Here is a 23,554-nt window from a genome sequence, read left to right as displayed (position 1 = left end):
AAGTTTCTCCAACCTCTCCTCATACTAATGCCCTCCATACCGGGCATCATCCTGGTAAATCTTTTCTGTACCTTCTCCTAAGCCTCCATATCCTTCTGGTAGTGTGGTGACCAGAATTGAACATTATATTCCAAATTTGGCCTAACTAAGGTTCTATAAAGCTGCAACATGACTTGCCAATTTTTAGACTCAGTGCCCCGGCCGACGAAGGCAAGCATACTGTATGCCTTCTTGACTGCTTTCTCCACTTGCATTGCCTGTGTACCTGTACACCCAGATCTCTCTGCCTATCACTACTCTTAAAGGTTCTGCCATTTATTGTACGTTTCCTGTCTGTGTTAGACCTTCCAAAATGCATTACCTCACATTTGTCCGGATTAAATTCCACCTGCCATCTCTCCGCCCAAGTCTCCAACTGATCCATATCCTACTGTATCCTCTAGTGGTCCTCATCAGTATCTGCAAATCCATCAACCTTTGTGTTGTCCGCAAACCTACTAATCAAACCAGTTACATTTTCCTCCAAATCATTTATATATATATATATATATATATGTGTGTATTACAAAAAGCGAAGGTCCCAGCATTGATCCCTGAGGAACGCCACTTGTCTCAGCCCTCCACTGCTACCCTCTGTCTTCTATAATCGAACCAGTTCTGTGTCCACCTTGCCGGCTCACCTCTGGTCCTATGCGACTTCACCTTCTGCACCAGTCTGCCATGTGGCACCTTGTCTAAAGCATTACTGAAGTCCATGTAGACAAACTCACTGCTCTACCCTCATCAATCATCTTCTTCACTTCCTCAAAAAACTCGATCAAGTTAGTGAGGCACGACCGCTCCTTCACAAAACCATATTGTCTCTCGCTAATATGTCCTGTCATTTCAAAGTGGGAATAAATCCTGTCTCGAAGAATCCTGACATCAGGCTCACCAGCCTTTATTAACCTGGATTATTCTTGTTACCCTTCTTAAACAAAGGAACAACACTGGCTATTCTCCAATCCTGTGGGACCTCCCCTGTAGCCAGTGAGGATACAAAGATTTCTCCCCAAGCACCAGCAATTTCCTCCCTTGCTTCTTTCAGCATTAAGTATTTCCTCCCACAAACCAAAGATGTGTAGGTTAGGCGGATTGGCTATGCAAATTGCCCCTTAGTGTCCAAAGGTGTGTAGGTTAGGGGGATTAGCCATGGTAAATGTATGAGTTAATGGGATGGCGGGGGGGGCCGCAGTTTACAGGGTTGGGCTGGTGTGGGCCTGGGTTAGATGTTCTGCTGAAAAATTAGTGCAGACTTGATGGACTGAATGACCTCCTTCTGCACTGTAGGTACTGTATGATTTTATTTAAATGGTTGTAGATGTAGAAATGTTGACATACAAGGATACCTTGGGTGTTCTTGTGCAGCAATGACCGAAAGCAAACATGCATGTACAGCAAGCAATTAGGGAGACAAATGGTTTATTGGCCTTCGTTGCAAAAGGACTTGAGTACGTTTGGAAGGAGTGCAGCTGTACAAGGCCTTGGTGAGACCACAGCTGGACTATTCTGTACTTTTGTGCAGTTTTAGTCTCCTAATTTAAGAAAGGATATTCTTGCCATGGAGGGACTGCAGCGAAGGTTCACCATACCTGTTCACCAGATTGATTTCTGGGATGGCAGGATTTTTGTATGAGGAGAGATTGGGTTGACTGGGCTACTATTCACTGGGATTTAAAAGAATGAGAGGAGTTCTAATTGAAATGTATAAAATTCTGACCAGCCTGGACAGGTTAGATGTAGGGATGTTGTTTCCTCTGGTTAGGAGATCTAGAACAAGGGATGGCCATGTAGGACTGGGTTGAGGAGAAACTTCCTCACTTGGAAGGTGGTGAACCTGTGGAATTCTCTATTGCAAAATGCTGTGGAGGCCAAGTCACTGAATAGATCTAGAGAAGTAACTAAATAGATTCCTAGATTCTGAAGGTGTGAAGGGATATGGAGAGAGCATGAGAGTATGGCGTTCAGGTAGAAGATCAACTATAATCATATTGAATGCAGAGCAAGCTCATAGCACCGAATGGCCTACTCCTATTTTCTGTTATGAGTTTATGCACTTTTTACACACATTCATGTCTACTTTAACTTGAAAAGTGTACTTTGAAACAAGTCTATAAGGTTCAGATCTGCTCCGACCAGGTCTAATTGGGAAATTTCAGAGATCAGACGCTTAACTCACCAAAACCACGCGCGTCAGTGGAAGGAGCTGCTGATTTATATGGGCAGCTGTTTCTGATAACCACGTATCCAGTATGAGTTCTGTTGGGTGATGGGAAGATTGTCACTGGTTTTGGATGGTGCACTCCTGTGCAAAACACAACTGCTTCCAAATAATATTACTTGTATGATGGGTATTAATGCGTTTCTCTGAATGGAAATTTCTTTAGGCTTGTTTCTCAATCTGAAATGGACGACATATAGGGGTGAGTGAATTCATCACCAGCGCATCCTGTCCCCATCTGGAAGCCCACTGCTGGCCTGAAGTTGGGCCCTGGGCCTCATTTAACATTATTTAGATGAACTGTTGGGCAGCCCAGTGGCACAGTGGTTAGCACTGCTGCCTCACAGTGCCAAGGACCCATGTTCAATTCCAGCCTTGGGTGACTGTGCGGAGTCTACACATTCTTCCTGTGTCTGTGTGGGATCCCTGCAGATGCTCTGATTTCCTACCACATTGCAAAGGTGTGCAGTTGATTGGCCATGCTGTATTGCTCTTTAGTGTCTTAATGTTTCCCAAGAGAACTTGGGGAAATAAACAGTGATGTTTTGAGGAATGCACATGTTACAGAGAAAGAGGTACTGGAAGTCTTAAAGTGTATCAAGATAGATAAATACCCGGGATCTGATGAAGTGTATGCCAGGACATGGAGGGAGGCTAGGGAGGAAATTGCGGGTCCTCTAGCAGAGATAGTTGAATCATCTTTAGTCACGGGTGAAGTGCCTGAAGATTGGAGGGTGGCGAATGTTGTGCCATTGTTTAAAAAGGGCTGCAGGGAAAAGCCTGGAAACTACAGGCCAGGGAGCTTCACATCTGTGGTGGGAAAGTTGTTGGAAGATATTTTGCGAGACAGGATCTACAGGCATTTAGAGCTGCAAAGACTGATTAGGGGCAGTCAGCATGGCTTTGAGTGGAAAATCATGCCTCTGAAATTTGATTGAGTTTTTTTTTGAAGAGGTAACCAAGAAAGTAGGTGAGGGCAGTGCAGTTGATGTTGTCTACATGGACTTTAGCAAGGTCTTTGACAAGATACTGCATGTAGATTGTTGCATAAGGTTAAATCTCATTGGATCCAGGGTGAGGTATCTAAATGGATACAAAATTGGCATCTTGACAGAAGTCAGAGGATGGTTGTAGAGGGTTGTTTTTCCAACTGGAGGTCTCTATTCAGCGGTGTCTTCAGGGATCAGTGCTGGGTCCACTGTTATTTGTCATTTATATTAATGATTTGGATGAGAATATAGGAGGCATGATTAGTAAGTTTGCAGATGACACAAACATTGGTGGCGGAGTGGATAGTGAAGAAAGTTATTTCCAATTGCAGTGGGATCCTGATCAATTGGGTTAGTGGGCTGATGAGTGGCAGATGGAGTTTAAACTAAATGAATGTGAGGTGATGCATTTTGGTAAATTGAGCAGGACTTACTCAGTTAATGATAGGGTGTTGAGGAGAGTTACAGATCTAGGGGTACATGGTCATAGCTCCTTGAAAGTGGAGTCACAGGTGGACAGAATGGTGAAGAAGGCATTCAGCATGCTTGGTTTCATTGGTCAGAACATTGAATACAGGAGTTGGGATGTCTTGTTGAAGTTGTACAAGACATTGGTAAGGCCACACTTGGAATACTGTGTGCAGTTCTGGTCACCTATTATAGAAAGATTAAACAAGAGTGCAGAAAAGATTTACTAGGGTGCTACCGGGACTTGATGATTTGAGTTGTAAGAAGTTATAAGATAGACTGGGAATTTTTTCTCTGGAGCGTAGCAGGCTGAGGGGCGATCTTATAGAAATCTACAAAATAATGAGGGGCATAGATCAACTAGATAGTCAATGTCTTTTCCCAAAGGTAGGGGAATCTAAAACTAGAGGGCAAAGGTTTAAGGTGAGAAGGGAGAGGTACAAAAGTGTCCCGAGGGGCAATTTTTTCACGCAGAGGGTGGTGAGTGTATGGAACAAGCTGCCAGAGGTAGTAGTAAAGGTGGGTACAATTCTTTTAAAAAGCGTTTAGACAGTTACATGGGTAAGACGGGTATAGAGGGATATGGGCCAAATGCAGGCAATTGGGATTAGTTTAGGGGGTTATAAAAAAAAAGAGTGGCATGGACAAGTTGGGCTGAAGGGCCTGTTTCTATGATTCTATATTAGGGAGATTAGCAGGATAAATACATGGAATTACAGGGGTAGGGCCTGGTTGGGATTGTTGTTGGTGCAGGCTCGATGGGCTGAATGGCTTCCTTCTCCGTTGAAGGGTTTGTATGTTGGCACCTGTTGCATCAGAATATTTTATAACATTAAAGGTGCTGTGCAGGAAAATGTTGCTGCTGAGGATAGGATTGGGTTCAATGTTGATGTTGATTGGGCTCACAGTCTCTTGACACTCACTGCCCGGGCTGAGTGAAAAATGGCTGCTTCGGGTAGGAGCAAAGAACAGCCGTCACTTTCCGTGAAACATGGTGAAAACAGTGATCCAGATGACTGCCAGATGAAGCAAGAATTCAGTTTTAATTTCACCCAGAATCAGAATGATCTGATGTCAGGCAACATGGTGGCACAGTGGTTAGCACTGCTGCCTCACAGCACCAGGGACCTGGGCTCCATTCCCGGCTTGGGTCACTGTTTGTGCAGAGTCTGCACATTTTCCCCATGCCTATGTGGGTCTCCACCCATAGCCCATAGATGCATGATTCAGGTGGATTGGCCAAGCTAAATTGCCCCTTAGTGTCAGGGGGACTAGCTAGGCTAAATACATGGGGTTATGGGGATAGGGCCTGAGTGGGATTGTGGCCGGTACAGACTCGATGGGCTGAATGGTCATCTTCTGCACCGTAAGGATCCTATGATTGGATTGTATACAGACATCTGGTTATCTATCTCTCTCAATATAACCCGCAAGGATGAACAATGAATCAGTAGACAGATGACCAGGGTGCAATTTCAGTGCAGCAATTGTGAAGGAGTGAGTTAGCCGACACTTCCAGCCTCTCATTTGCCTCATAGATGAATTTTAGTTGGGGGAAATTATTGGTCCTAAAATAGCACTCGCTTCTCTCGGTTCTGAACTGGGGAAATAACTTTAAAATTTGTGAAATCTGTCCTCGTTAAGTGGTATAATCGCCAATTTACATTAAAAAGCTGCCTTTCTTTTAATAAATTTGTGGAATGTGTGTGAAATATTGATCAAGTGCCCCTTCCTGAAATATTTTACTTTTGAAGAGGAACCTGGCTTGTACGATTCACGACTAGAATTTATAAGCTCAGAGTGCTTAACATTTAATGAATTTGAGTGTCATTGATTTTTGAAAAATGTTTTCATTATGATGGTCATAGACTATAAAATACCCCATAGCTAAATCTCCAGTGCCGACTTCCTGCTTCCTTTTCTGTGGGTAATAGATCAAGGGTATGCGTTTTATTGCCAATGCACTTTTAATTTGCCAATTTATGCGACCTCGAGACCTGTCCTTTTGGAACGGGGGAAGGGGGTGAAATAGTGCTATTGATCTGAGTATTGCTGTCACTCTGGGAGGAAAATTAAAGGTTAGTCATTAATTTCTGCTTCCGCATAACTGTATGTTTAATATTGAAATGACTAACATATCCCTGCTCCTGAAGTGTGAAACACACGAGGATCGCTATCATTTTTTGATTCATCAGCTACCCAGCTTTTTTTTAACAGCCTTATCTGTAGGTGATAATTCAGATTGGAATGCACTTTCACAGCAGGGTGAGCCTCCAGCAAGTCCCCTGATTGGCCATGTTTTATGTGTGAGGCTCGACACAGACCATGGGCCCCATCAACTGATCTGATTCTGTCCTCACTAGGGATCTACAAATGGGTACATCTAGCAGAAGGATGAGGAGCGTGGAGATTAGGCACTCGGTGGTAGTAAGCAGGAACCTTAGCTGACATTAGCCGTTTTGCAATTCTTTCTCCCGACAACTGGAACACATAATTCGCAGGATAATTATGAATGAAGGGGGTCATCGCAGTTCTTCTGTACGTAATGACCCTGTAGGTTCCCATTATAGGATGCTGTTGGATTTTGAGCAGTTCTACTGGGAATACATTTAAAGCATTGATCTCCCTTTGTGAAAAGCTTCCTGAAAACTGTCCTAAGCTCCTCATTTATTAGTTTAACATGTTATTCTTCCCCTAACCCTCTTGTTATAACATCACCTCTCGCACAACCCCTTTTGAAGATTGTACAATCTGTGCTGGAGGGGTAGATGTTGTATAGTCTGTGTTTGAGGGGTCAGTGTTGTATGGCCCATGCTTGAGGGGTTGGTGTTGTATGGTCCGAGCTATCTGCTTTCTTACTGTGATTTTCCAAATCTTAATATCAAATTCTGCTCACTAAGAGCAATTCACCCAGTCATTTTTCCTCACAATTTGCGATTAGATTCTAATCCACCAGCCCAGTTAACCACAAACCTACTGAAAAATTATTTCACTTTTGGTTCTCTTTTTGACTTGAAACTGTCACGCAATCCACATCTTCCTTCTCAGACTCAAGATAAATGGAAAATGATGAAATAATTATAGAGAATAGCTGCACTAATGCATCAGAGTGCTGCTACAAAGCCAAAATTCTTTTGCTGCATCACTCCAGTCTCTCTGTCTCTCCGCCCCTCACTGCCTCCCCTCCCCAAGTATCTTTAATGTAGCTCCCTTTGGAATTAGACGAGGATAAATAAACTACAGAATCTTCACAGCTTTGCTGCCGTGGCCTGTATTTGCATATCCAATGGGAAACATGCTCACAACAGAGGAAGGTGGCCTACTTTGCCATTTCCTTCCATAGCTGAGGCACTTTGTCGTTAGAAAACATCCTTACCTTGTAACTTTGAGATGAAGAGCAGTGAAAACCTGACTGTCTGGATGTTCATGGCTGGCCGGAGCACGTGATATTGCAATTAGCCAGCCGCAGTACCTAAGCCTTGGGGGAGAGGAAGGTGAGGTTCGTTTACCTTCTCTACTATCGCCTGAGAATTTAATCGTTAACAGTTTTCCCTGAATAATTGCAGTAATTTTGTATGCATGAGCAAGTCCATTTTTTTTTAACCTTAATTTTTCTTGATTTCCACTTTAAGTGTAATGCTTCCTGGTGTTTCCAGACCAGGTGAACTTGAATTTCCCATTTACTTTTTCCAGGATTTAAATTTTTATTTGCTCATCAAGGAAGATGTTTGGTTTTGGGAAATGATATGTTTTTCTAGTTTAGGCACTGAGTACTATATCAAATGTGTTTCTAATTCTAGTACAGGGTAGGTTAGGTATGGTGAGAAGATTCCTGCACTCTGTCTCTTGCAAACCTGTTGGAGCATTTCCTCATGGGCAAATGTGGCTTTTGTGCAGATGTCCACGCCAGCCATTCTCATCACCTTCTCTCAATAAATTGCCAGCAGTTTATACCGAACTAAACACTTTTGGCGAAGGAGAGTTAATGAAGACTCTGGAAAAAGCAGGACCACAGCTCACTTCTCAGTTAAAGGGAGATTGGATAATCTCTTTTGGCGATTGCTGAAATCACCAAATTTTGGTGGTTGGTTCTGGTTAAGGCAGAAGGAAATGATATAAAATTTGGAAGCTTTACACCTCGAGGCCTTATGTAATGCAGATTTGCTGATATGGATTCAAGGGTCGGGTTGTGACTTACAGCCAGGACCTGGGTCGGAACTGCCAAACGTTATCTTCATGGAGACCTTTACAGATGTTGAGAGAGGAGACTTCTGTAGGTCTCAAATATGAGGAGCCTATACAATTTACAATAGCAGATTGCCCCCATGTTCATGAATTCTGCATTGAAATTACCCTTGCAGCTTTTTCAACACGTCGACTGACAAAATAACAACAAATTAGCCTAATTCTTTTGACATTTTGAGACTTTTTCCTTTGATCTCCTCTGCCAAGTACACACACTGCTCCAGGATCATCCTAGAGGGTAAAGATAGCCCCCAATTTCTTTTCTCCATTAATTTTTGCAAGCCATTTCCCCAGCTCACCACTAAGAAGTGAAAGGGGCATGTGGATATTTGTGCTAACGTTCAGATCTGTTAGGATCTTCGAAGTTAACAAGGTTAACAGTGAATTGTTGGAGACAAAAACAAAAATAACAGACAAGTAACATGCTTAGCAGGCGTCTCAAGGAATACTGAGATGTACTTCGCCCAGTAATATGATTATCAGGCATCTAGAGAAATTGAAGTGCGAATATCAGAAACACTGTTTGCCAGAGATCAGTTGGGCTATACAAAATGATAACATCTAATGATGAGGAAATTAGAGATAGCTGAATCCACAAAGTGGCTGAACAGTATAATTGCTAGCACCCTCATTAGGGACCCTCTAACCACCAGCCAAGCAGGCCAAACTCTTTAGAGAGGCCAGTAACCTATACAGTTGATTAAAGAATTCACTGAATTCCCATTGGCAGAAACTTGTCACTTGATTTGGATTTGCTTGGAGACTGGTTACCAGGGATCCATGTTAGGCTGCTTGCTCTTTCCCATTTTTATTAATAATCCAGGTGTTGAAGCAATGATTCCCAAGTTTGCAGTAGGTATGAAATTGCGTGCAAGTGTTAGGATAGTAGAGAACATTAAACAATTGCCAGATCTCAATGTGTTGAGGGGAATGCGTAGAAATTTAACTTAGAAAAATGCAGTGTTGCGCATTTGGACTGCACTTATAAGTGAAACAAAAAGTACTGGTTGTCTTGTGCATCATTGTAATGTTCCATGACCAGTGCTGTGAAGCTTCATCTAAAACCAATCATGGGATAGTGTTGCATGCACAGGGAAATTCTCTCTACAAAACAAAATGTACCATGTTGTTCCTGTGCAAGATCTTTATTGCCCTTTATTTAGGATCATGTTAAAGTTTTAGTTACTGCATTGTGGCTTTGGAAAAGGCATAGGAAAAGGTTGCAAGATCATTCCCCAGTTTGCAATATCAGATAGACTAAAGAGCTCAATCAGTTTACTTTTCAAGAAATATCGCCTTGGAGCCTATTTGGTGCTTTGCAAAATAATGAAGGGACTGAATTGTGCTTGTATGGACAAATTACTTTCACAATGTGGATTAAGAAAGACTAGAGATCACAATTTACAAGATTACAAAAGGTCAGAACAAGGTTAAATATTTGGTGGTTCTTGTTTTCCTAGAGAAAAGCAGATCTATAGAACAGGTTGTTTGACTTATTTGCTGAATCTGGGGAGACGATGGCCTATTGGTATTATTGCTAGACTAATAATCCAGAAACTCAGTTGTTGTTCTGGGGATCCAGTTTCGAATCCTGCTGTGGAAGATGGTGGAATTCAATAAAAAAAAGTCTAGAATTAAGAATCTACTGATGACCATGAGATTCATTGATGATTGTCAAAAAAATCCATCTGGTTCATTAATGTCCTTTAAGGAAGGAAGTCTGCCGTCCTTACCTGGCCTGGCCTACATGTGACTCCAGAGCCACAGCAATGTGGTTGACTCTCAACTGAAAGCCCTCATCACATTCTTAAAGGCAACTAGGGATGGGCAATAAATGCTGGACAGCCAACGACGCCCATGCCCTACAAATGAATAAAAACAAAAGATTGTGTGCTGTATAACTACAAGTGAGAGCTGGATCTGTTTGTGGCTGTAATAGAGATCCCACTGTAAAAAAGGCTTGGCGTCCTGTAAAATAGGACAAAGTGATCCCCAGGTTTGGTTGTCATCCGATGTTGAAGAGAATACTTTCAGATTTATTTTGCACCCAAATTGGGGCTGGATTTTTTGGCCTCGCTCATAACTAATGTGACTGGGCTGAGAGTGACTGTGTCCTGATGAGTGAGACATCTGAATGGTTTATGAGCGACATAAGGTAAAACAAGTCTGTGGGGAAATGTCCAGGGCTGTGGGGTGGCGGTAATGCATGGAGGTTGGTGTGATGGTCTCACAACTGTGCTACATCCTCTCTCCTGGTTGGTAAGAGCTGCTCTTATTCCGCCCTCCCCCTTCACTATTCACTTGGGTACCTTCAGTGCTTGTTTTTTTGGCTGTGATTAATTAACTCTGTAAGTAAAGGAGTAGAGGGAATTTTATATTGTGTATTTAGTCCAAAACAGAATTATGCAAATATTGAAAAATGCAGATTTGGCTCACACTCCGTGTCCTTTAATGGACATTTAAATTTGAGTGTTCTTTAATGTATCAGAATCATTTGCACTCATCAGAAATGTGGTTTCTACTTTCAGAAATGCTTGATGTCGCAATTGGGTTGCTTTGTAGTTTGCTTTTTCTTTTCTAAGTCTTGAAATGAATGTACAGATAAATAATGTTTTATTTTTAACAAGGCTGGCGTAGACAGAGTACAGTATAAACTGGTATTGGTTAAAGATACAGAAATCAATGGTGTGAACTTGGACGGCATAACTCAGGATGCTAGTGGACAAGAGTTTTCAGTTCAGTATTGTAATGTATATTTAAATAAATTGGTTTGCTTTTGTTTCATAACATTAATGGAAAAGGTATTCTCTCCACAGTTTAAAAATGAGAAATAACTCTGTACATTCGTTGCATTTGAAAGTAGATGGATATCTGTACACAGTGTTATTGATTGGACATTCTGACTGTTCACTCAGACCTTTTTGCAACTAGGTATGTTCTATGTTCCTGATAGTTTGATTTTGATTTGATTTATTATTATTATTACGTATATTAGCATACAGTGAAAAGTATTGTTTCTTGTGTGCTATACAGACAAAGCATACTGTTCATAGAGAAGGAAAGGAGACAGTACAGGATGTAGTGCTACAGTCATAGCTAGGGTTAGACAAAGATCAACTTAATATGAGGTAGGGACATTCAGAAGTCTGATGGCAGCAGGGAAGAAGCTGTTCTTGAGTCAGATGGCATGTGACCTCAGACTTTTGTAGCTTTTTCCTGATGGAACAAGGTGGAAGAGAATATGTTTGGGGTGTGTGGGGTCCTTTATTGTGCTGGCTATTTTTCTGAGGCAGTGGGAAATGTAGATGGAGTCAATGGACGGATTTGTGTGATGAACTGGGCTACGTTCACAACCCTTTGTAGTTCCTTGCAGTCTTGGTTGGAGCAGGAGCCATACCAAGCTGCGATACATCTGGAAAGGGTGCTTAGTTGACTGAGTGGTGATGTGTTTGTACATTTAGCAAATGCCGAGATGACCAGTTTCTGATCCATGGGTTGTGTACATGACCAGTAAACTGAGTGACCTTGAGCTATGCTTGACTGTCTTGGTTAGGATGGCATGGTTGCACAATAGTTAACACTGCTGCCTCACAGCGCCAGGGACCCAGGTTCAATTCTGGCCTCGGCTCACTGACTGTGTGGAGTTTGCACTTTCTCCCCATGTCTGCGTGGTTTCCTCTGGGTGCTCCAGTTTCCTCCCATAATCCAGAGAAGTGCGGGTTAGGTTGATTGGCCATGATAAATTGACCTTAGTGTCAGGGGGATTAGCAGGCTAAATGTGTGGGGTTACGGGAATAGAACCTGGGTGGGATTGTGGTTGGGATAGACTCGATGGGCTGAAAGGCCTCCTTCTGTACAGTAGGGATTCTATGAAATAAGGACCCAAACAAAAATAATAACTACTGCAAAATAACCGAATGTCTGCCTGACCTTTTAGTGTTGTATAATGTTTAATAGGCATGGATTCTGTGACAAGAAGCCATCGAAACAAGAAAGGGCCAATTGATCCTCTGCCAAGACGAGTCTTAGTGATGTACATTTCTTCTTGAGAAGGTCTTATATGGAGTAATCTAATGTTAACTTCTTCTACATGAATGGGGCCCTTAACCATTCCCAGCTGCTTAAAGTGTTAAATTGAACAATTGTTTCCCGCATTGTGGGGCCTGAGTTGTAACTTCACTCAGTTGGGACTCACTACATTGGTTCTGACAGCAAACATTAATATTCTGTCAGGAAGAATTTGACAATGTCACTACTTTGGAGGTCTCTGTCGATCAGAAAACTGGCAAAGCAGAAAGTGACCACCAGCAGTTCAGAGGTTTAATGCATGTCAGTCGATAGGCTAAACCCAATAAAGACCTGAATTTAAAACGCACTCCAAAATGTTAATGGAAATGGGGCAATCCATAGTTAAATTACTTCATTTTAAATTGCTGTACAGAGTCTTTGCACTTCTCATTTTCACAAGGCTCTTTTACTTCTGGGTTCTGGAAGAACCAGACAAAACCTTATTCTGTTCACCGTGGTCCTCCATATTGTCCTCCATATATATTGTATTGTGCCTTACTCTTTTCTATGCTTGTTTGGAGGCCTAGGGTAGAAACTCAAATAAGGCAGTTTTGGACAGTTGCCTGTTCTGGGTGGCACAGTGGTCCACCCCGCTGCCTCAAAGTGCCAGGGACCTGGGTTCGATTTCTGGCTTGGGTCACTGTCTGTGTGGAGTTTGCATGTTGTCCCCATGTCTGTATGGGTTTCCTCTGGGTTATCCGGTTCCCTCCCATGAAGATTTGATGGTTAGATTAGGTGTACTGGGCCATGCTAAATTTTTGCTCAGTGTACCCAAATAGGCGCTGGAGTGTGGCAACTAAGGGACTTTCACAACAACTTCATTGCAGTGTTAATCTATGCCTACTTGTGACACTAATAAATAAAGTTTACTGTTCTGTGCACTGTCTGATGTTTGGTTTCACTGCAGTCAATGGAATTATATGTTAATCATTGCATATGATGGATAGTTGATCAGATACCATCTGTTCTGTACCAATGCCTGGGATGAATTCCAACCCTCTAGTCTTTGACAAGTGTAGAAGAATTCTAAAATATGCTATTTTGCTTAAAATGAAATGAAGGTCACAGAAGTGGAAACAGATGTTGAGCTGGTCTTATGTGTTATTCCACATGTGTCGTCATCTTAAATTGCATCGCAACCTCAGAGTAATGCAGCTTAGGCTACGTTTATAAAGACTGACCAGGAACTTTGAGAAGCTGTAAAGGATCAGAGTGCAGTGAAAATGGTTTCTGCCAAGCTCAATTTAATATAGACTTCCTTTTAGCAGAATTGCTGTTTGAGCATGACCTGGAGATGAGGAGTACTACTACCATGTAAAAGTGCTTTTAGTTCTTTGTAGAAATTCCATACAAATATCATTGTTTTAAGCAAGATCAGTAGTTAAGTTATAATTATATTAAAATAAATGTATTCTTGTGTTTGTTGTTCCAAATATGGTCACAAAACAATAATTTCCCAGCATGTTGCACTTTAACAACAGTAACTTACATTTATATAGTGCCGTTAATGTAATGAAAATGCCCCAAGGCACTTCACGAGGCATTATAAAACCAAACATGGCACCAAACCAAATAAGGAAATGTAGAGTCATAAAATGGTCACAGCACAGAAGGAGACCATTCAGCCTGTTGTGTCTGTGCAAGCTCTTTGCAACAGCAACTCAGATAATTCTACTCCCTTGCCCATTCTCTGTAGTCTGGCAATTTCTTTTCTGTTCATGTGCTTATTCAACTCCCTTTTTGAAAGGTGTGAGTAGATCTGTGTTCACCAGGCAGTACATCCCAGATAACATTTTGTGCCATGCAAGTGCCAGGCAGATCCCATCTTCAACAACAACGATTCTAACCATCTTACCGTGACATTGAATGACATTACCTTCACTGAATCCCCCCCATCATCAACATCATGTGGGGTCACCAATGACCAGAAACCAAACTGGGCCAGCCACATAAACTTTCTGGCCACAATAGCGGGCCAGAACACTGTGCCAACTCACCAAGTCTCCTTTGATATCTTCCAAACCTGTGACCACCACTACCGAGAAGAACAAGGGCAGCAAATGTATCTAATACCACCACTTCCAGATTCCTCTTCAAATCACACACCATCCTAACTTGGAATTACTTCATTCACCGTCACAAAAGCACAGAACCCTCCCCATAAGAGCAATGAGGATATAGCCACACCACTCAGACTGCAGCAGTTTGTTATCATTCGTGAATGCAATTAGGAATGAAAAGCTAATGCTGTTGTTGCCAGCGATGGTCACCTCCCAGGAATGAATCAGAAGAGTCCCAGCTACTCTGTGTTAAATCAGCATCCTCTGATTCTTAACCCTTCTACCATTGTGAACCAATGTTCTCTCTCAAACCCCTCATGGTTTTGTACACTTTTATTGAATATCCTTCTAGCCTTGTCTCCTCTCAGGAGAATGACCCCATATTTTCTGATCTATCCACTTAAGACCCTCATCCCCATGGAACCATTCTTGTAAATTTTTGCTGCACTCTGTCTAAAGCCTTTCAGATCTTTGCTGAAAAAGTGGATGCAATCTCTCAGTTGAGGTAAATCAATGTTTTGTAAAGGTTCATCGCAACTTTCTGTTTTTGTACTGAATATCTCTATATAAAAAAAACATTATGCCTCCATCATTAGTTTCTCAATTTGCCATGCCACATTGATTATTTGTGCATATTTACTTCCGGGTTTCTCTATTCCTGCACCTCCAGTAAAATTGTAACCGTTATATTGCCTTTCCTCCTTCCTAAAATGTATCTTCTCATACTTCTCTGCATTAAATTTCATCTGCCATCTGTCCACCCATTCCACCAGCCTGGCTATATCTTATAGAAGTCCACACTATCTTCCTTATGGTTTACAATTCGGCATGGTGGCACAGTGACTAGCAGTGTTGCCTCACAGCACCAGGGATCCAGATTCAATTCCTGGCCTGGGGTCACTGTCTGTGTGAAGTTTGCATGTTCTCCCTGTGTCTGTGTGAGTTTCTCCGGGTGCTCCGGCTTCCTCCCACAGCCCCAAGGATGTACTGGTTAGGTGCTTTGACCCGAACAGAAACTGGAATGTGACAACTAGGGGATTTTCACACTAACTTCATTGCAGTGTGAATGTAAGCCTACTTGTGACACTAATAAGCAAACTTCAATGTCACCTGAAAATTCTGAAATTGTTCTCAGCATGCAAGTCTAGGACATTAACCATAATCCAGAAAAGCAATGGTCCTTGTACCAACTCCTGGGGAACCTCACTATATAGTTATCTTGGTTTGAAAAACGACCATTTGCTGCTAATTTCTTGTTCCTGTACTCCCCATCAACTTTGTATCCATGCTGCCACTTTCTCTTTTATTCCATAGATTTCAACTTTTTTGGCCAAGTCTGTAATGTTGTACTTTATCAAACGCTTTCTGCAAACCCGTAAAGATTGCGTCAACCTTTGCTGTTACCTCATCAAAAAACTCAATCAAGTTATAAACATTAATTGTGTGGGGTCTCGGCAGTTGAAGGCATGGTCACCAGAAGTGCAGAGACTAAAACCGGGAGTGCTCAAAAGGCTAGAATTAGATGAGTGTATACATCTCAGTGTTATCTTTAAGGGTGGCACTGTGATTGACATTGCTGCCTCACAGCATCAGGGATCCGGGTTTGACTCCAGCCTTGAGTCACTGTCTGTGGCAATTCCACGTTCGCCCTGTGGCTGTGTGGATTTCCTCTGAATGCTCCGGTTTTCTTCCATAGTCCAATGATGTGCAGGTTCGATGGTTTGGCCACACTAAATTACCCCTTAGTGTCCCAAGATGTGTAGGTTTGGGGGATTAAGGGATAAAGACATGAGTTTATGGGAATAGGCCCTAAGTCAGATGCTTGATTGGAGAGTCGGTGCTGACTCGATGGACTGAATGGCCAGCTTCTGCACTGTAGGGGCTCTATGAAAGAACTTTCAATACGTATAACATTAACCTGGAATACCCGTTTATATAAGGAACCACTGAAAACTTTTCTTCAAGGGCCACCTCCCAGAGAGACTTAGCTGATGACCTGGCATCTGATGAGCAATAAATGAGTTCCTCAAAATCTGTAACCGTAACATTGCATTTAAACACAAGAGGACATAATGAGCAAAAAGCTTAATCTAAATATGAATTTGCCTACCATCTTCAGGGACCAGCTGAACCAATAGTCCATTTCAGTGAAACACTCCAGGTTAAGCAGAATTTGTAAGTTGTAGTAAAAGAAAGGAATCCCTGGTTCCCTGGAGAAAATTAAAGAATTCCCTCAAATACATCTGTCCTTAGGCTAGCTCTGGATTTGGGAGAAAATCTTCACTGTGAGGCGACAATAATCTCTCTTTCAATATCAACAAAATGAAGAAGATTGTCGTCGACTTCAGGAAGCATAGGGGAGAACGTGCACCTGTCACATTAATGGGGATGAAGTAAAAATGGTCCGGAGCTTCAAGTTTCTATGTGTCCAGATCACTAACAACCTGTCCTGGTTCCCTCCATGCTGACACTACAGTTAAGAAAGCCCACCAATGCCTTTACTTTCTCAGAAGACTAAGGAAATTTGGCACGTCAGCTACGACTTTCACCAATGACTTTCACTTCTACAGATGCACCATAGAAAGCATTTTTTCTTTTTGTATCACAGCTTGGTACGGCTTCTGTTCCAGCTAAGACCGCAAGAAACCACAAAGGGTTGTGAATGTAGCCCAATCCATCACGCAAACCAGTCTCCCATCCATTGACTCTCTCTACACTTCCTGCTGCCTCGGCAAAGCAGCCAACGTAATTAAGGACCCCACGCACCCCGGGCATTGTCTCTTCTACCTTTTTCCATCAGGAAAAAGATACGAAAGTCTGAGATCATGTACCAACCGACTCAAGAACAGCTTCTTCCCAGCTGCCATCATACTTTTGAATGGACCTATCTTGCATTGAGTTGATCTTTCTGTACACCTTACTTATGACAGTAACACTACATCCTGCACTCTCTCATTCCCTTCTCTCTATGAATGGTATGCTTTGTATAGCGTGCAAGAAACAATACTTTTCACTGTATACTAATACATGTGACAATAATAAATCAAATCAAAAGGACAATGGAGCAAAGAAGCTGTTTCCATTAGCAGTTGTTGGCTGTTTCTTGATTTTGAGGTTGGTGTCTATTCAGGGTCACCAGTTTCTTCCATGGGTCTTCAGACTGATTCTGAACCTGCAGATCTTTGAGCACATGCGGCAGGACGTCTCCTGAGGTAGTGGGATCCAGTGTGCAGTATTTGCTTCCTTCTCTTTCCCTTTCTAGCACAGCCCTGTCATAGCATTAAAGCATTTGGACTTGACGCACGATGCAACTTGATGGACCAGTCATCACCTCTTTGAACAATTGGTAGCTAGCTCCTCCCCGTCATTAATGTCAATGTTGTTGTGCTTCAAGGAAAGCCTCAGAGTGTCTTTGAAGCATTTTCTTCATCCTCCCTGGGACGCTGGCCATTTCAGAGATATGAAAACAAGACCATGCAGGGAAACACTTTTCTGCCATCTGGACGGTGTCAAGTCCATTGTAGTTGATTTTTCAGGAATTTTACCTGAATGCTTGGGGAGCTGGCTACAAGAAGACGAGCATTTATTTGACAGCCGTCCCATTGAATCCAGAGGATGTGGCGGAGGAATTGTTAGTGGAATTTCTCTCACATGGTTATGTGTCACTAGTGTGCAGTTCATCAGGTGCTTTGGTGAAGCACCTGATGAACTGCACACTAGTGCCTTGTCCGCCTTTGGTGAAGGTCTTTGTTGGAAAATACTCAGTCCCATAGCTGGTGTAGCTGATCCAATATTGGATTTCCTGGTCAATAGTGGCCTATTGAAAGCGATGGCTGCCGAGTATGGCAGGCGCTCAGCATATCCTAGAGTCTCTTCTTTAGTCAGACCTGCTGAGATTTTACAGCATTTTCTGTCTTCTGATTCTAGCATCCGCAGTATTTTGCTTTTATCTTCGTGTTTTTACAACAATCAATGATAAGTTGCAGGATGAACAAACTGTCCCTTATTTCATGGGATTGCGCCATGAGTCCACTATGCCATTTCCCAGGCTGCCTGGTGCTGGGACACTGTTTGTCCCTCAGTTTGGACCTTGCTTTTGAGTGTATCTTCGCACCCACACCGTTTTTAACCTTTTGGTGAATAGTGGTGGAAGGTTTTCAGAGCTGATAATCAGACCATTGAACTATGTTATGACCACTCCTCCCATGGTTATAATTGGGTGGTGTCATGGTATTATCACTGGACCAGTAATCTGGAGACCTAGGACAAAATCCAAGGATCCAGATTCAAATCCCAGTATGGTAGATGGTAAAATGTGAATTCAATTTTTAAAAGTCTGATGATTACCATGAAACCATCGTCAATTGTAGTAAAACCCCATCTAATTTGCTGAACCCCTTTAAGGAAGGAAACCTGTCGTCCTTATCTGGTTTTTCCTCTTTACCCTATCGTAGGACTAGGGGGCACAGCCTCAAGATAAAGGGGAGGCGGTTTAGAACGGAGTTGAGGAGGAACTTCTTCACTCAAAGGGTGGTGAATCTCTGGAATTCTCTGCCCGTTGAAGTGGTGGAGGCTGCCTCGCTAAATATTTTTAAGAAGCGGGTTGATGGGTTCTTGATAAGAGAGGGGATTAAGGGTTATGGGGAGAGGGCGGGAAAGTGGAACTGAGCCACAACAGATCAGCCATGATCTTATTGAATGGCGGGGCAGGCTCGAAGGGCTAGATGGCCTACTCCTGCTCCTATTTCTTATGTTCTTATTATGTTCTTAAGTCAGAATATTTGGCTGACCAGGTGTGTGTGTGTTGATATGAGCTTTATTTTGACAACCCAAGGACAGGCTGAGTTTCTTATTTTAGATTTGACATGGAGGCAACTGAAGTTAAAGAGTTTTCCTTTCAGGTGGTATTTAATATTCACAACAATAGACAGTTGATCTTTGAAGTGAGTAGCCATTGTCAGATGATTGTAAATAATATGAGGGGGCATCACAAAACCTTGTTTGACGCTGGTGTATTTCTTATGTCCTTATGTTCTTATGATCTATATTGAAGGTTTCAGGTCTCCCACTGAAGACCATTGCAGTCATATCGTCGTGAAGTGGTTACAAGATTTTGTTGAAGATTTGGCTGTAAAGTGAAGTTAATATAGTCAGCTGAGCAAGTAGCAGCTCAGCATGACCCACTGGGTGCAAATGCTACTGCCTTGCTGAATTAATCTTGACTTATTTTATCATCTGATGTCATTTGTTTTGATTCTGAATGAAGTGGTAGAACTTTGATTTGAACTTCCTTATTTTTCAATGCTCTGCCATGGGGAATAGTTTGAGCAGAGACCATTTAAAAGTAAATTGGATAAATATCTGAAGCAGAAAAAGGTGCAGGTAACTGTGACCAGCTTTGGATTTCTTGAGAATGATATAGACTTCTATTGTGCTAAATTTTAGGCCACTTATTTTTTTTCCAACTTTGAAACAGAGATTTGCATTTACATACCATTTTATGCAACTCAGGGCATCACAAAATGCTTTAAAACCAGCAAAGAGCTTTTGAATTATATAAAGTGGTATATTATCAACAATATGACAGTCAATTGTTGCAGTGCAAGGTCCTATAAATATGCACTAACGGCCATTTTAGTTTTTTAAATGATAGTAGTTGAGGGATAAAAATTAGCCAGAACCTGGCAAAAACTTACCCGCTCCTTGGAACAATGCCATGGAATCTTTGACACCCACCCCAACCCCTGAGCAAGGAGACTGGGCTTTGGTTTAAAAATCTTACTTGAAAGGTGGCATCTCTAACAGTACAGCACTCCTTCAGTGCTGCAATGGAGAATTGATCTTGAGTTGAAAGGTGGTATGTCTGACAGCGCAGAACCTCTTCAGTACTGCACTAGAGAATCGATCCTGATCTTTGCACTCAAGTTTCTAGAGTGGAACTTGAACACGGAACCTCTGGCTTGGAAGCGTCAGTTGAGTCAGTGGCTTCTAACATTGAAGCCATTTCATCGAAGGCTTTAAGAATGGATGCTAAAGTGATTGTACTGATCCCTGGCTATTTCTTCCCCTCTCTTTTTGACCCAGAGCTATTTCTCTTGCATGCTGAGGTCTTTGCATTTGTACCATTTTCCAGGTGTAAGTTAATCAAGGGCAAATATTCATTTTAATTAAGTAGATTTTTCCCCCGTAATGAAACTGAATTTGTCCTAATTCATTAAAAAGAAAAGTTGTATTTCTAATGTGTTACAGGAGTTCGTATTCAGAAGTGTAAAATGGCCTTTCTGTATCTGGAGAAGAGGAAGGACCAGGAGAAGTCGTAGCCTTTATATGTAAAATGCTTATCAATATGTATGCAATATTCAACAGTGGTGGTGTCCTGCCGTATACTGGCAGCATGATTTCGACCGCTTAACTCAATCTAATTTGATTACTGAACCTTAATTAAGGCAGCAGTACCGATGGGCGAGATGTATTAAGTAACTGAATTATTTAGAGATATGGTAAGTTCATCTTTGATACAGTAGTAGCATTCTTCACCTCTTGAGACAGAAGGTTGTGAGTTCAAGTCCCATTTCAAAGACATGAGCACATAATCCAGGCTGAACATATCCAGTGCCAGTACTAAGGAAATGCAGCACCATCTTTCGGATGAGCTAAGGTTATAACTGCCTCTTGTTGCAATCCCAAATCAGACCCTCTCCCCAAAATCTTTTAATGTTACCACCCGGGACCCCCGTCTGATGAGGGACCAGTAACATTTTTTTTTGTTGAAGTCGAAGAAATTTGAAATTCTAGCCACTCACTGAAAAGAATAAACCCACCAAGCTTCCATGGTTTATAACAAACAGAGGAAATTTTAGCATATGTGCTTTAACAAAGCGACACCCAGAATTAACATGAGGTAAGCATGAATTAACAGCCAAATTGTGGTCAAATGCACCACAAACTGCACATTAAATGGCAGACACAACCAAGACAAGTTCTCTGAACTTTACTAGTTACTCACCCAGGCGTCAGTGAGTCACGACAATTCTTTACAACTGTCTTTCTCCTAAGGAATTTCAAAGAGCCAGTCTGATCTCCAGCCAACAGTAGCTCTCCTGAGTTCTTAACCCAAAGGGCACACATTATTCAAGATCATTTGCTTCTTTTTTAAATCTTACCTCTGTGCCATCCATTTCCCCCTACCCTTTAGCTTCTGTGCCGTTTGGCCATTTACACCCTTTATCTCTCTGTGGACAGCTATTAGCAGTCTTTTCCCCTGGTTTCTGTGGCTATGACTCATCTTTCATTCCCTCACCCTCCAGTATAAATATTTCCCACTTTCTATGCCTTTTAGCTTTGACACAGGGTCAGCTCCTTTCTCTCCTTACAGATGCTACCAGATCTTTTGAGATTTTCCAGCATTTTCTCTATTGATTCCAGATTTCTCCCCAGTCTGCTCCAAGGTCCAGCCCTCTTAGGCTTTTTTCCAGCTGAGCTGAGCACTGCGTTCATGCTGTGTTGGCTGTGCTGCACTCCAGCAGAGCTTCGCAACCATGCTACAGCCAGCAATCTCTGGGTACCCCAAGACCCATCTCCTGGCAGTCCCACCAACAGCTCCTGAGGCTTCACTGAGCCCCAGCCCCCTACACTCCCACGGAGCTAATGGAAGTACATCACTGCATGGAGCCAACACTCCTCTTTATCTGCTCCCTCTGGGCTGCTGTTCACTCTGCTGCTTGAACTGTGTAACCTGTTAATACATCCCAAAAGGGTCCCAACCCTGTACCAATGCGGGATTGAATGTATGAACCCATAGTACATTGTGTGTCTTGAGTGTTACAATCTCTAGTTAACTAAGGATCACTTCCCATAGATGTGGAATTACTGTGGCTTGACCCCCTAAAGCACACAGAAAAATAGACAAAATATATTTGATTTGATTTTGATTTATTATTATCACATGTATTAGTATGCAGTGAAAAGTTTTGTTTCTTGCATGCTATACAGACAAAGCATACCGTTCATCAAGAAGGAAAGGAGAGGGTGCAGAATATAGTGTTATAATCACAGGGTGTAGAGAAAGATCAACATAATATAAGGTAGGTCCATTCAAAAGTCTGATGGCAGCAGGAAAGAAGCTGTTCTTGAGTTGGTTAGTATGTGGCTTCAGATTTTTGTACCCTTTTACCTGACGGACAAAGGTGGAAAAGAGTAAGTCCTGGGTGCGTGGGGCCCTTGATTATGGCTGCTTTTCTGATGCATGGGGAATTATAGACAGAGTCAATGGATGGGAAGCTGGTTTGTGTGATGGGCTGGGTTCGTTCACGAGTAGTTTCTTGCAGTCTTGGTCAGAGCAGGAGCCATACCAAGCTGTGATACAACCAGAAAGGAAGCTTTCTATGGTGAATCTGTAAAAATTGATGAGAGTTGTAGCAGACAGGCCAAATTTCCATAGCCTCCTGAGAAAGTAGAGTATATAGATTTCATCACAGACTTATGTAAAAGATAATTCCCGAAATTACCACAAGTGTGTTCTTTGGTTAAAACAATAACTGAAACTCTTGGTTTGGGTGCAGAAAGATCATTTTCCAGAATCAGTTGAAGAATCAAATTACAAAATAACAAATGATTTACTGTGACGGCCTGGATATTGCTGACTGTGAGTACATGAATCGATTATTATACATAATTAACATCAAGCAAAGAAATGAATTTAAATATTACAAGTGAAACTTAATTTTTACATCTATATCTTGCTGTTTCTGAATTGTTGCATCCTAGCTTAGAAGACTGCGCAGAAAATCTCTCCTGCTGCTCAACTCAGAAAAAAATCTATGCGGACCATAGGCCTGGATGAAGATAGTTTACTTCATGCCTTCAACCAGTACAAATTGGAATGTTGAGGGTGGTATGATCCCTGTAGAGATCAATAACTATTAAAAAAAAATTTGAATTCCCAGCGGCTGATTTGATCACACAACAAGATTTCACCTTTTAAGACTTTTACAGTAACCGAAACTAAAATCACCTGAGTTTGCAATTGATACTAAACTAGCAAAATGATACCCTTTATTAGCGTTTTAACACAGTCAAAAAACCCATGTTTCATTTATACATTACAGTATGCAAGCTGTAGAATTACTGCTTTTACAGGAATCAGTCCAAAGTTACTCCCATCTTCCAATGAGGTTGCTTCTCCCTTTCACACTGAGGTATTGCATGCAATGACAGTAGAAGGCCCTTTTCTCTGTCTTCCAAAAAATTCCAAATCAACCTCCAGCAGCATGGCTCACTCTGGTGACTCCCCAGGCCATGCCAAGATGAATATTCTCATGTTGCTGTCTCTTTGACCAGAGAATGTCTTTCCACCTGCAATCTGTCTGGTAGCTAACAGAGAAACAACTTTTGTCCCTCTACCAACCATAGCAGCTAACTATGCGTGTGTGTGTGTGTGTTTTTTTGTGTGTGTGTGTGTATGT

At 42.0% G+C, this 23,554-nt stretch overlaps 1 protein-coding gene across 3 annotated transcripts in view; it reads left to right on the top strand.

Moving 5' to 3' along the window:
- Window positions 1-23,554, top strand: part of cux2b (cut-like homeobox 2b) — a 332,051-nt gene that overhangs the window by 114,077 nt on the left and 194,420 nt on the right. The gene's annotated exons all lie outside the window — the stretch shown is intronic.

This window comes from Carcharhinus amblyrhynchos, chromosome 20 (genome assembly GCF_965287045.1).
Source record: "Carcharhinus amblyrhynchos chromosome 20, sCarAmb.v2.hapA, whole genome shotgun sequence".
Classification (NCBI taxonomy): Eukaryota; Metazoa; Chordata; class Chondrichthyes; order Carcharhiniformes; family Carcharhinidae; genus Carcharhinus; species Carcharhinus amblyrhynchos.
This window is presented reverse-complemented; position numbering and strand designations above follow the sequence as displayed.